Source organism: Apium graveolens, chromosome 5, assembly GCF_009905375.1.
Source record: "Apium graveolens cultivar Ventura chromosome 5, ASM990537v1, whole genome shotgun sequence".
Lineage (NCBI taxonomy): Eukaryota > Viridiplantae > Streptophyta > Magnoliopsida > Apiales > Apiaceae > Apium > Apium graveolens.
In genome coordinates this window covers 118691415-118706080 of record NC_133651.1, presented here as the reverse complement: position 1 = coordinate 118706080, position 14666 = coordinate 118691415, and the positions used below count along the sequence as shown (strand labels likewise).

Below are 14666 nucleotides of genomic sequence, written 5' to 3'. Positions count from 1 at the left end.
ACAGATGTAGACTCGATGGATGATGAGAACTATCCGTCGGATAACAAAAAGTGTTATCCGTCGAATGATAAAAATCCTCATCCGTCGGCTGTGAGCAAACCCATTAGGAAAGCCAAATTAACCAAGCTAAATGAAAAGTATGGGTCTGTTTCCAAGAACTTTGTTTCAGGAGAGTCAAGTCAAGCCAAGAAAGGGAAGAAGGCTAATGTTGGTCACATGACTGTCAAACAGTTAAGTGACAGACTTGAGAAGATAGAGGTAAAAATAGAGACTAAAAGGAAAAACAATAGGAATGGTAAAGTAGGGATTAACAAACATAATAACTACACACCTGACAAATATGCTCCTAGAAAAATCTGTGTCAAATGTGGTAGTGTAAATCATTTGTCTGTTAATTGCAAATCTGCCATGCCTACTCCCATGTCTGTTCAGCCTCAATTCTCTAACATGAATGCCATGCCTCCCATGCCTGTTAATGCTATGCCTACACAGAACATGAATGCATAGTTTGCTAATATGCCATTTGTACCTAATCCATATTATGCTGCATACAATATGCCTCAAATGCCATTTAGCTTGCCTTACTGGAATAACATGTTTACACCAAGCATGCCATTTCCTGTTATCCATAACATGCATGATAATTCTGTTGCATCTAGTGGTTTCAAAGGCCCAACCCAAATGACTAAGGAAGAATCTGAAATTCCTAAGTCAAATGAGTTAAGACCTAAGAAACAGAAGAAGAAAGCTAACAAGGCAGGACCCAAGGAAACTTGGGTAACAAAATCAACTTGATTTAATTTTGATGTGTGCAGGGAAACAGAAGGAATCTTTGGTACTTGGATAGTGGTTGTTCAAGACACATGACTGGTGATTCTACCCTGCTCACAGAGTTTGAAGAGAGAGCTGGCCCAAGTATCACTTTTGGAGATGACAGTAAAGGTTATACTGTGGGATATGGCTTGATTTCAAAGGACAATGTCATCATTGAAGAGGTTGCCTTAGTGGATGGTCTCAAACACAATCTGCTGAGTATCAGCCAGCTTTGTGATAAAGGCAACTCAGTAACCTTCAACAAAGAAACCTGTGTTGTGATTAATAATCAAAACAACAAAGTGGTTCTCACTGGTGTGAGAAGAGGAAATGTGTATCTAGCTGACTTCAACTCAACTAAATCAGAATCTGTAACTTGTCTTCTCAGTAAAGCAAGTCAAGATAAAAGTTGGCTATGGCACAAGAAGCTATCTCATTTGAACTTCAAGACCATGAATGAGCTGGTAAAGAAAGAGCTAGTTAGAGGCATTTCTATGGTGGAGTTTACAAAGGATGGACTGTGTGATGCCTGCCAAAAAGGGAAGCAGATTAAAGCATCATTCAGGAAGAAACTTGATTCAGCAATTGAAGAGCCTCTACAACTGCTTCACATGGATTTGTTTGGACCAGTCAATATATTGTCAATCTCAAAGAAAAGATTTTGCCTAGTAATTGTAGATGATTTCTCAAAGTTCTCTTGGACCTATTTCCTAAAGTCCAAAGATGAGGCTAGTGAAATCATCATCAATCACATAAGGCAAGTTAACAATCATCCTGATTTCAAAGTTAGAAGAATCAGGAGTGATAATGGAACTGAGTTCAAGAACTATGTCATGAGAGCATTTTGTGAGGAAAATGGAATCTTGCATGAGTTTTCAGTAGCAAGGACTCCACAACAGAATGGAGTAGTGGAAAGAAAGAATAGATCTCTTATTGAAGCTGCAAGGATAATGCTTGAAGAATCAAAACTACCAACATACTTCTGGGCTGAAGCTGTAAACACTGCATGCTACACTCAGAACATCTCTCTGATCAATCAAGCAAGATGCATGACACCTTATCAATTGTTCAAGAATAAGAAGCCAACTCTGAACTTTCTTCATGTCTTTGGCTGTAAATGCTATATTCTGAGAAATCAAACTGATCAAAATGGGAAGTTTGATGCTAAAGCAGATGAAGGAATTTTTGTTGGATAACCTGTTGGTAAAGCATATAGAGTCTACAATCTAAGAACCGACATTGTTGTTGAATCTATACATGTTGTGTTTGATGATAAAAATATTGAAGGACTAAAAGATGGAGATTACCATGAGAGCCTCAAATTCGACAATGTTGAGATGGTCAATGATGAAAGTGATGATGAGAGTGATCAAGAAACAGTGTCTAAGGATAATGCAGACAAATCTACTACAAATAAAGCACAAAACTCAACATCCGTCGAGTTAAATAACGCTTCATCCGTCGGAAGGCAATCTGTATTATCCGTCGGAAGACAACCTGCCTCATCCGTCGGTACTCAAAATTCACCATCCGTCGGGTTATCAAAAGGAGCAGGAAGTCAAGGCAGATCACCCATAGAAAGCACCCCAATCTCAAATCAAAGATCCACAAACTCAGGGGGAGTTTCTAGCAATCAAAACTCAATCACACATCAAGACAACATTGAGGTCTCTTTATCTAGGGCTAATCTACCTTAACCAAGAAAATGGACAAAAGATCACCCCTTTGAACTGATTATTGGTGATGTTTCTTCCAGAGTTCAAACCAGGAGAGCAACTCAAGAAGAATGTCTATACAGCAGCTTCCTGTCTAAGGAAGAACCAAAGAAGGTAGAAGAAGCCTTGTTAGATCCTGATTGGATTTTAGCTATGCAGGAGGAGCTAAACCAATTTGAAAGGAATAAAGTATGGAAGCTGGTACCCAAGCCTACAGGAAAGAATCCAATAGACACCAAATGGGTATTCAGAAACAAGATGGATGAAAATGGCATAGTAGTAAGGAACAAAGCAAGATTGGTTGCTAAAGCCTATTGTCAGCAAGAAGGAATAGATTTTGATGAAACATTTGCTCCTGTTGCAAGACTTGAAGCCATCAGAATCTTCTTAGCCTATGCAGCCCATGCCAATTTCAAGGTCTATCAAATGGATGTCAAAAGTGCCTTTCTGAATGGAGATTTGGAGGAAGAAGTGTATGTAAGTCAACCTCCTGGCTTTGAAGATCCAAATTTCCCAGAGTATGTCTATTATCTACTGAAAGCACTTTATGGACTGAAGCAAGCACCTAGAGCCTGGTATGACACTTTATCAAAGTTCCTTTTGGAAAATCACTTCACAAGAGGTACTGTAGATAAAACTTTATTTTTCAGAAATGTGAATGACTCTAGCATACTTGTTCAAATTTATGTAGATGACATTATTTTTGGCTCTACAGATGAGAAACTTTGTAAAAAGTTTGCCAAACTGATGCAAAGCAAGTATGAAATGAGTATGATGGGAGAACTAACTTACTTTCTTGGTTTACAAGTTAAGCAAGTTAGTGATGAAATATTCATTAGTCAAACTAAATATATTTTTGATCTTTTAAAGAAGTTTGATCTAATGGATTGCACATCTGCAAAAACTCCCATGGCCACTGCAACTAAGCTTGAACTAAACACTACTGAAAAGTCTGTGGATATTTCAAGTTATAGAGGCATGGTTGGCTCACTTCTGTACTTAACAACTAGTAGGCCAGATATAATGTTTGCTACATGTTTGTGTGCTAGATTTCAGGCTGATCCTAGAGAGTCTCATTTGATAGCTATTAAGAGAATCTTCAGATATCTCAAAGGAACACCAAACCTTGGCATTTGGTATCCTAGAGATTCTGGCTTTGATCTAACTGGTTATTCAGATGCAGATTATGCAGGTTGCAGAATTGATAGAAAAAGCACAATAAGAACCTGTCAATTTTTAGGAGACAAGCTTGTGTCCTGGTTCAGTAAAAAGCAAAATTCAGTCTCTACTTCTACAGCTGAAGCTGAATATGTTGCTGCTGGTAGTTGCTGTGCACAGATTTTATGGATGAAAAATCAATTGCTAGACTATGGTTTGTAAGTTGAAAGGATTCCTATTTTCTGTGACAACACAAGTGCAATTGCCATCACTGAAAATCCAGTGCAACATTCAAGGACAAAGCATATAGACATCAAGTACCATTTCATAAGGGAACATGTAATGAATGGTACTGTAGAGTTACATTTTGTTCCAAGTGAGAAGCAACTTGCAGATATTTTTACCAAGCCACTGGATGAATCCACCTTTTCTAGGTTGGTAAGTGAGTTAGGTATGCTTAATTACTCTTAAATTTATCTGAATTATTTTGCAAGTTGAAAAGTAGCCATAAATTTAACTGATTTTTAGTCTTGGATGAAAATTTTGGCTAAGTCAAAATTTGCATCTCGACGGATGACCATTATCCATCGAGTTGAGTCATCCGTCGATATACAAATTGTAAATAAAAATCAATTACTTTTCTGGAGTATTTTAAAGCTCGACGGATATCAACTTATCCTCATCCGTCGAAGTGTCTAAATCTTAACCGTTAATTCCCTGAACATTATCCATCGAGTATACTTACAGTTTGTAAGCATTACACGACGGATAATGGGTGGAATTTTTACAGTTTATTTTAAAACGGCTATTTTAGACAATTTCTATTGGGTAATTTACTTCTCTTTATAATTTTTATCAGTTGATTTTGAGTAAAGTATAAAAGCTTATTTCATTCTAATCATTTTCTTTTATCATTCTCAAATTCAACTGTGTTACTTCATTCTCTCTCAAGCAAAAATCCTCTTTCTCTTCAAGCTTTTCTTCTCTAACAATGGAACCCGTAGTTAAGATCATGTCACAGACTGGGTTCATCTATGAGAAGAACAACTTCACTGCCTTGGTCAATAAGGGGATTCAACAATCTGAAGACTATCATAAGATGATGGACTTTGTGAACAACTGCAAGTTAAGTTTTGCCATGCTGGAATCACCCACAATTTATTGTGAAGTTGTTGAGGAGATGTGGACAACAGCAATCTATAACTCTACTGACAAAACCATCACTCTAACCATCAAAGGTAATGATTTCTGTATCAATAGTGATGTCATAAAAGCATGTTTCAAGATTCCTGATGATAATGTAACTGCACCACACACTGACACTGATATTGTCAATATGCTCAATTCCATTCATTATGCACTTCCTACTGCAAAACTGAGTGAAATTAGAAGACTAGGTCTTATGAAGGAATGGAGTTACTTGTGTGATGTAGTAACTAAAGTCTTTTCTGGAAAAATCAGTAATTTTGATTCTGTGAACATTTCCATGCTTAACATGCTATACATGCTAGTTACAGACAAATATTACAATTTCAGTGACCTTGTTGTGTATGAGTTAGGTTTTAAACTAGGTGATTTAGCCAAAAGAGGAAAGAATATTTACTATGCTAGATTTTTTATGCTTTTGGCTAACCATCTTTGTCAAGAGATTGAACTTGAGAACCCAAACAACAAATTAGCTTGTTGGGTTCAAGAGCGAAGAATCATTGCAGACTTGAACAGAGCCAACCATCACAAGGATGTGCCAATGTTCTATTTTCCTGTAATGCTGACACCTTAGGTAAGTGAGGTAAGTTCATCCAGACCCTCAACTATTCCAATCTCTTCTATTTATTTGACTTCAGGCATAGCTATGGCAACTGTGACAATGACCAAACAGTTGCCTACCAAAGCTGCCAAAACAACTGCAATTTCTAAATCCAAATCAAAGAAAACCCCCTCTGATATCTCTCAAAAGGTACCAGTTCAAAAATCTTCCAAAGCCAAAGAGGGGAGTGTGAAGGAGGGTAAGATAGGTGAGGGAAGGGGTGAACATCAAAGAAACCCCAAGGATAAGGTTGGAGAGTTGAGTAAATCCCAGCCTAGCCACACTGCAGTTTCCCAATAAACTGTAGTGCTTAAAAAGGACAAAAGCTCACTTCTAGCTACATCCTCCCAAAAGGATGTGGCTATTGAACAAAGCTCTCATCCAAGAGCACAGGCCAAGAGGGTTAGGGACACAAGCTCACACCAAACTTACACTAGAAAGAAGAAATCCAAAACAACTGGGGATGCACAGGGCACACACTTATTGTAAACTGGTGCTAAAGACACAGTCCCTGCACCTTCTCAAATTCAGATTGATGTGGCTCCAATAAATGTGGAGTCACAGCCAAAATCTTTCATAATAGAAGCCACAGAAACACAATACTCACCAACTAACTCACTGGAAGTGGACATAATAAACACTTCAATTCCTGATTCCCCTTCTTTAACTCCGTTGGGGAAGCCAAAATCTAGTGCAAGTGAGCATCATCTTTTAGATGATTTGTTGGCTCACTTGCCAATTCTTTCTGATTCTATTGTGACATCTGTGCCTCAAATAACTTCAATCAACACAGAGTCAACAATAGTTTCTCTTCCCACCTCATTCATTTCTACTCTCTCGATGGATATGACTCATCCGTCGAGTAGTGATTGTATCCCGATGGATAAGCTTAACAGCAGTTATCCGTCGGATAGCTTTACCACTCACCCGACGGATATCACTTATCCGTCGAGTGTCTCTGCACAACTTCAAACTTCAATAATTTCAAGTGCAGAAGATTTGGTGGTAATACAATCACTCTTAGGACTGAGAGAGGAGAGTGCATTGAGTGAGAGGATGGGTTGCTCCCAGGCAAAAGGAGAGGAAAATAGTGAATCTCAGCAATCCATTCATTCAGGATTGGAAAAAGTGAGTGAGAGGAGTCCCACCTTAGTAGGTGAAGGTGAGGGTGTGAGGGTGGGGAGCCAGGGTGAGACCCTGATGCAACAAAAGAGAGAATATGAGAGAAAGGTAGGTACTGGAGAAATAAGGATGGAACCAGCCATTGCTAGTGAGTCAATGATTGTGGATGATGCTGAAAAGGAAAGATAATTTCAGCAACATTACAAAGCTGTAATTGATAACATTTCCTTGGATGCTGCCACTTTTACTCACCCTGTTTCAGCCGATCAACGGTTGGCTGCTCAGGGCAATGTGGAGGCAGAGCAGACTTTGAATTTAGTGCACACCACAGAATCTCTTCAAAGAGATAAAGCTGCTGTGAACGAAATGCCTTCTCAAGCTGGAGAGCCATCTGAAGAATTTGGAGTAAATTCTGATGATGATGACTCTGGTTCTTTGGATGGAAGCATGAACTTAGGGGGAGCTGAAGGCCCAAGTTCTGCTTTAAGTTTACCTAAATGGTCATGGGCAAAGGAATTTTCACCAGGGCAATTTGAGGTGTCTTTGGTAAAAAAAATAATAGCTATTCAACAGGCCCTTCAGGAAGCTTCAGATGCTGGTACCAAGGCTGTTCTTCAAGCTCACCTAGACTCTTTACATTTAATGAAGATCCAACACTCAAGACATAATCTCAGTGTGGATGAATTGAAAAAGGATATAGCTGACTTAAAGACATATAACTCTGAGAAGCTGGATTCAATAATGCCATATGGTACCATGCATGATCTATTACTAAGATTAAGGAGAGAATCAGATTCTGATAAGAAGATAGCCAAGCTGGAGAACAGAGTTCAGGTTATTGAGAATTCAGTGGCTCTACTTCTTCAAAATCAACAGACTCAGAAAAATCTTCTTATGCAACTGGCTAAAGCACAAGGCCTAACTCCTCCACTTGATGATAACAAAAAGGGGGAGAGAGAATCAAGTAAGGGGGAGAAAGAATCAAGTAAGGGGGAGAAAGGACCAACTGAGGGGGAAAAACTTCTAGTTCAAATCAACAAAGTAATTGTACCTTCAATTACTATCTCCAAGCCACCAGTTGCAGATGGTATAGATCTTATAAATGCAGCAGCAGCAAATTTGAAAGATGCTGATAAATGAGAGTTGACTCTGATCAACTGGAAAAAGATTGATGAGGAAATACAGAAAAAGTTTCAATTAGTCAAGGAACCAGATCAGTCAGCCATCCATCACTCTCATGTCAAGCCAATCAATGTGAATGAGATGAGCATGAACTATCTGGAGAAAGGACAATCTTCCTGCATCAAGACTATAAAGGCTGAGATAATTCTTAAACCAAGGGCAAACTATCCAAAGTTATCTTTGAAGAACCCTATTGATTCTGTGTATGAGACAACCAAGCCTGATGAAAAGAAGCTTCTGTCAAGATCTATTCTCCTCTACAAAGATCCAGCTGATTCAGCCTCAAGAAAGAGAATTGCAAAGATATTCAGAAATGGGAAGGAAATTTGTGTGATAGCTGGACATCCACAATTTGCTCATGCAAAGGAAGAAGAAAAATCCAGATTGAAGCAGGAAAAGAGGCAAGCTACTCTAGATGCAAAGAAGTCTAAACAAAAGAAAGAACAGTTTGCTATCTTGGCCAAGCTACAGGCTGTGAATTCTTCTCAACAAATTCCCTCTCAACCATCTCAAGCTACTGAATCAGAGAAGAAGATTGAAGAACAGAAGAAATCCCCAAGAAAGAAAGAACTGGCTAAAAGAACAAAAAGAAAGTTGGATGTTGTTGACAAGGAATTGGAAGATCAATTTCCAAAGGAATCCACTCAAGCTGAAACTAAAGCATCAAAGCCCTCTGTGGTAATTGAAGACATAAGGGTGGTGGACCCCTACAGGAACATACATGGAGAGCCTATTGTGCCAAAGGATGAGCCAATAAAGTGGGATAAATTACCAATTCCTGACTTCAACTTGCCAATTCTTACTAAGCCAAGAAGGACAAAATCAAGGGCAGTCAAGAAAGTGAAGCTGTCACCTCTCAAATCCAAGTCAGTAGTCAAAGCTCAACCCAAGGTCAACAGGGGAGACTACTTGTACTTGTGTGACATCAAAGAATTCTCAGATCTAAACCTTTATCTGGAGGATCTGGATGAGGTAAGGGCAATTGATGCATACAGAAACCTACCTGAAAGGTTGGTGTTCAAGTACAAAGGGGGAAGGGAGATTCAGTGGCCTCTTCACAGGATACTTCAAGAAAGCCAAGCTGTGTTGATCAAAGTCTATTCATCCTTCAAGAAAAACTTTGGGTTTAATGTAACTGCAAGAAGATTAGTATTGAAGAAGATTGAAGAACTAAGGAGTGTTAGAGCCAAAGATGCACTACCCAAAACTCTTATCATCCCATACACAGGGAGAAGAGTGCATCTAAGGCCCTACTGGCTGATGGAATTCATGGATGACAAGGGTGTGAGAAGATTCTTCAGATTAGAATACCAATTGAGTATCTCTAGCAATGAGACTCTCTTGGAAATGCAAGAAATGTTAGATCTCTCAGAATCTGATGAATTAGAATTCCACAAACAGCTCCAGAATCAAATTGAAGAAAACAACAGAAAGCTTGGAAGAAGATCCAGACCTTCAAGAAACTAGAAAAAATCTGCTCAGACTAAAGGAGCATCTTGAACTGACTGTGAGCCAAACCTTGTGCATTTTTGTTTAAATTGAAGCACTTTCAGTTTTATCTACTTATCTTTAAAGATATATGTTTAGGATGTTTTGTTATCATCAAGTATCTCTTAATTTATGGCTACAATTCCAGTAGACATAAATTGGGGGAGATTGTTGTGAATATGTTGTGTACTTGATGATTACCTAAACAAAACATCTAAGTAGATTTTACTTAGTGAAATAAAGTAGCACTCGACGGATAAGAATTATAGTCTCGACGGATAACTCATTATAGTCCCGACGGATGATTAACTTATTATCCATCGAGTGAGTAGCTTATATAATAATAAGTTTGTAGCACAGTGTTGTATGCACCTTTGTATAAAATCTGGAGTAGCATATAAGTCATGTTGACTTTAACTAGATATGCAGAATAGGTTGATTAACTGTACATAAGCAATGTCTTGTAATTCTGTATAAGTGAAATGAAGTCAAGTGCCAAAATAGCTACCAACGGATGATTAACAAAGCTTCGACGGATGACCAAAATAGCTACCAATGGATGCTTAACAAAGCTTCGACGGATGATCAAATGACTATCAACGGATGTTTGACATAGCAGTCGACAGATGATCAATTAAGTCATCGACGGATGATCTGAAAGTCGACAGATGATCACATCAAGATTCAAACATCAGTTGAACAGTGAAAGCTGACACACAGCCGTTGAGTTGGATACAAATACACTGTGGAAGCCCATTAACTGGGTAATAGAGGACGAAAAGTAGCAAAGATCAAGACTGTTAGATTTCATATTTGTTCAGTTCTTTTGACTTTGTAATCTTGGTAATATATAAACCAAGAGAGTAGCAAATAGAAAAATGACTGAGATAGCTAAGAAACAACAACCGAGAAATCTTTGTAAGCACTATCTTTAGCATTTCCTGTGTTCTTAGCAGTTCTATTTTGTAAGCAGCTGTGAGTATTTCTGCACACAGAGTCCTCTCGATATATTAAATATATCTCTGGTGGAATTATTTAAATCCACCAGAAAGTTTTTAAAGACTTGTTTTTTAATTACTTATGTTTTGATTCATTCAAGTTTACATTCCGCATTGTGCTAATCAAAACAAATATATCCATAATCGAGTTGAACATTTTTATTTCAAGAAAAAGGTTCAAGAATTTCATTCAACCCCCCTTCTGTAATTCTTGCTATATTGTTAAGGGACTAACACATACACATACATGAACCTATGCTAGCATGGCAAGTTCTAAACCTCAAGATCCACCGTCGCTTCACAAGAGATTAACACCCTATCTTATATGTTCGCGACGCACATAAGACGAATAAGCACAACCAATACTAGATATCATACAATCATCACACACTAAGGTATTAAACAACTAACTAAAGAATTCCATAGTAAATCCGTTATGACCCCATGATCACGATTAGCCCATGATTGCACTCATCGTCACCATGAGTTCATATGAAAACATGATAATAACACACGAGAATAACTAAATAAACTACTTATATTAAACCAGAGTACGTCACAAGAGTAAATAGGTTCAAAGTAAAGAAAACTAGCATCCCCTGTTACAACAAAATAAAGAATCACAAGAAACTATGCTTCCTCTTCGTTGTGGTGTGCTAAAACGGTCTTCTTCCTTATCTCCTTGCTCCTCGATTGATACTATGATTCAACACACGTGAAGCGTATCTGAAAACTAATTATATATGAGTCCCACAGAACCCAGCTATCTCAGAAGTCAGAAGCTCAACAGAATTAGGAGTCTAAAAATAATTATTTTAATTTACGTCCCTGAGCGGCCGCTCAGCAATCCTGAGCGGGTGCTCAACTTCCTGAGCGGTCGCTCAGCAGAGCTGAGCGGGCGCTCAGAACCTTTCTGGAAAATTCATTTCTCTGCTCCCGTTCTTCGCTGTATTCTGCTCCTAACTTCCCACTTGCAATGCCAAGCACATACTAAGGCTTATTCTTGATGAAATCTCTCCACAAATGCAAGTAATACCCTGAAATGCACAAACACTAGAAAAACGCATCAAATACGCAAAATACTTGATTTCAAGACATCAATTTAAGCTATTATAAGACATTCTAAGTGGTATAAAATGCCACTTATCAATGAAATGCCTATAAAAACCCGCATGCCCAAGAAAACTACGAATTCCCTTAACAGAAATAGGTGGAGGAAGATTCTCAATGACCCCCACCTTGGCTTTGTCCACCTCAAGACTCTTACTAGAAACTTTGTGCCCAAGAATAATGCCCTATCACACCATAAAGTGACATTTCTCCCAATTGAGAACCAAATTGGTCTCAACACACCTCTTGAGAATGTGTCCAAGATTTTGCAAGCATTCATCAAAAGAATCGCTAAATATAGAGAAGTCGTCCATGAACATCTCCACATTCTGGCCAATCATATCAAAAAAAATGGCCATCATACATCTCTGAAATGTGGCTGGTGCACCATACAGACCAAACAAAAATCGTCTAAAGGTGAAAGTACCCAATGGACAAGTGAAGGTAGTCTTCTCCTGATCTTCTGGAGCGATACAAATCTGACTGTAACCCGAATAGCCATCAAGAAGATAGTAGTACTCATGACCATCCAATCTATCAAGCATCTGGTCAATGAAGGGCAAAGGAAAGTGATCCTTCCTAGTGGCCTTGTTCAGCTTCCTGTAGTCCATGCAAACTCTCCACCCCATGACTGATCTTGTAGGAATAAGCTCATTCTTCTCATTTGCTACCACAGTAATTTCACCTTTCTTTGGCACACATTGAACCAGGCTTACCCATGAACTGTCAGAAATAGGATAGATGATCCTTGCATCTAGCCACTTAAGAATTGTTTTCTTCACTACTTCCTTCATGATCAGATTAAGTCTTCTTTGTTGCTCTACCGTAGGCTTGTTACCTTCCTCTAGCAGAATTTTATGTATGCAATAAGAAGGGCTGATTCCCTTGATATCTGCTATAGTCCAACCAATTGCCAATTTGAACTCTCTTAGAAGCCTCAGGAGCTTTTCCTCGTCACTACCTGAAAGGTCAGATACAATAATACCAGGAAAAGTAGATGCATCACCTAAAAACGCATACCTCAAATGCTCAGGTAGAGGCTTAAGCTCAAGAGTGTGAGCTTCCTCAATAGATGGCTTGAGGCATTTAGGAGCTTTGTTCAATTCCTCCATTCCAAGAGATTTAAAAGGCATTTCAATCTTCCTTTTCCAGGGAGAAGCATTCAGATATTGCAATTGTTCCTCACCTTCATCATCTTCACTATCTGAATTTCCTAATAAGGCTTTTTCTAAGGCATCAAACCTTAGCAATTGATCAAGTTCTGAAGTAACCATAGAATCGACCAACTCCACCTTTAAGCACTCCTCATTTTCCGTAGGAAATTTCAGAGCATTAAACACATTAAAAGTTACATCCTGATCCAGCACGCGCATTATGAGCTCACCCTTCTGCACATCTATCAAGGTTCGGCCAGTTGCCAAGAAAGGTCTTCCCAAGATTATGGGAATCTTCTTATCCTCCTCGAAATCAAGAATGACGAAATCAGCAGGGAAGATGAGTTTATCAACCTTGACCAAGACATTCTCCACAATACATCACGGATATGTAATAGAACGGTCGGCTAACTACAAGGTCATATAAGTCGGTTTTGGATCAGGTAAGTCCAACTGCTTAAGATTGACAAAGGCATCAGATTGATGCTAACTCCCAAGTCACATACGCATCTGTCAAAAGACACTTTTCCAATAGTACACGGAATAGTGAAGATTCCTGGATCTTTAAGCTTCGGAGGTAACTTCTATTACATCATATCACTGCATTTCTCTGTGAGAGCGACAGACTCTAAATCATCTAGCTTTACTTTTCGAGAGAGAATACCTTTCATAAACTTTTCCTAACTAGGCATCTGCTCAAGAGCCTCAGCGAAAGGTATGCTGATATGAAGTTTCTTGAACATCTCCAGAAACTTCTTAAATTACTTATCAAGCTTTTTCTTTTGCAGCCGCTTAGGAAAAGGCGATGGAGTATAGATCTGTTTCTCCCCTGTATTACCCTCAGGAGGAGTGTGCTCAACAGTAGTCTTCCTTGGTTCCATTTCTACTTCCTGCTGCTCTACCTCTTTCTCAGCCCCATCTTCTTTAGTCAACACTTGAGTTTATTCGGGATTCGCAACCTTTCCAGACCTCAAAGTGATTGCCTTTACTTGCTCCTTAGCTTCCTTCCTTTCTGGCACTTCAGTGTCACTAGGTAGAGTACCAGATTGACGATTTAGCAAGACATTGGAAATTTGCCCAATTTGATTTTCCAAGGTCTTGATAGAAATAGCTTGACTCTTGTACATTAGCTTCAACTCCTCTAATTCAAAATTTTCATTAGCTTGTTGCAGCTGAAGTTGCTGTCTCGGTGCATATTGCGGTTCTTGATAACCAGGGGGGTTGTACTGCTTAGCTGGATACTGCTGATAAGGCTGTTGAACCATATTTTGAGTGTTGCTCCAACTGAAATTAGGATGATTGCGGTTGTTGGGATGATAAGTGGCTGGTACAGGTTGTTGCGAATGCTGAAAGTTGCTCACGAACTGAGCTGATTCACTAGAAATTGCGCACTAATCAGTCTCATGGGCACCAACACAAAGCTCATAAATACTAGCGATTTGATTAACTCCATAATTAGCCAAAGTGTCCACCTTCATCGTCAAAGCCTTAAGTTGGGCAGCTATAGCAGTTGCTGCATCCAACTCCAGAATTCCTGCTACCTTTCCCTGAGTCAGTCTCTGGGAAGGATTCTGGTACTCATTATCAGCCATCAGTTCAATAAGTTCATAAGCTTCATCATAGCTTTTAGCCCACAAGGCTCCTCCTGATGTTGCATCAAGCATGGGTCTAGAAGTAGCACCCAATACATTGTAGAAACAGTTAATAATTATCCAATGAGGCATGCCATGGTGTGGGAACTTCCTTAGCATCTCCTTATATCGATCCCAAGCCTCACACAGAGATTCACCAATTTGCTTAGCAAAATGAGTAAGAGCCTTTCTGATTGCAGCAGTCTTCGCCATAGGGAAGAATTTAGTGAGAAATTTTTGAGCAAGATCTTCCCAAGTGGTGATAGATCCTGCTGGTAGAGAATGTAACCAGCACTTAGCTTTTTCCCTCAGAGAGAATGGGAAGAGTCGCAGCTTGATAGCATTTTCAGTCACATCATTAAACTTGAATGTATCGCAGATCTCGATGAAATCCCTAATGTGCAAGTTGGGGTCTTCAGTAGGAGAACCCCCAAACTGAACTGAGTTATGTATCATCTGAATCGTGCTTGACTTGATCTCAAAAGTGT

General features: G+C 39.0%; 1 non-coding gene across 1 annotated transcript; it reads left to right on the top strand.

Moving 5' to 3' along the window:
* The first annotated feature begins 14269 nt into the window (after positions 1-14269).
* LOC141663215 (small nucleolar RNA R71) lies at positions 14270-14376 on the top strand. The gene has a single exon (XR_012551295.1). It is a non-coding gene; the product is annotated as a small nucleolar RNA R71 (small nucleolar RNA).
* Positions 14377-14666: the final 290 nt, after the last annotated feature.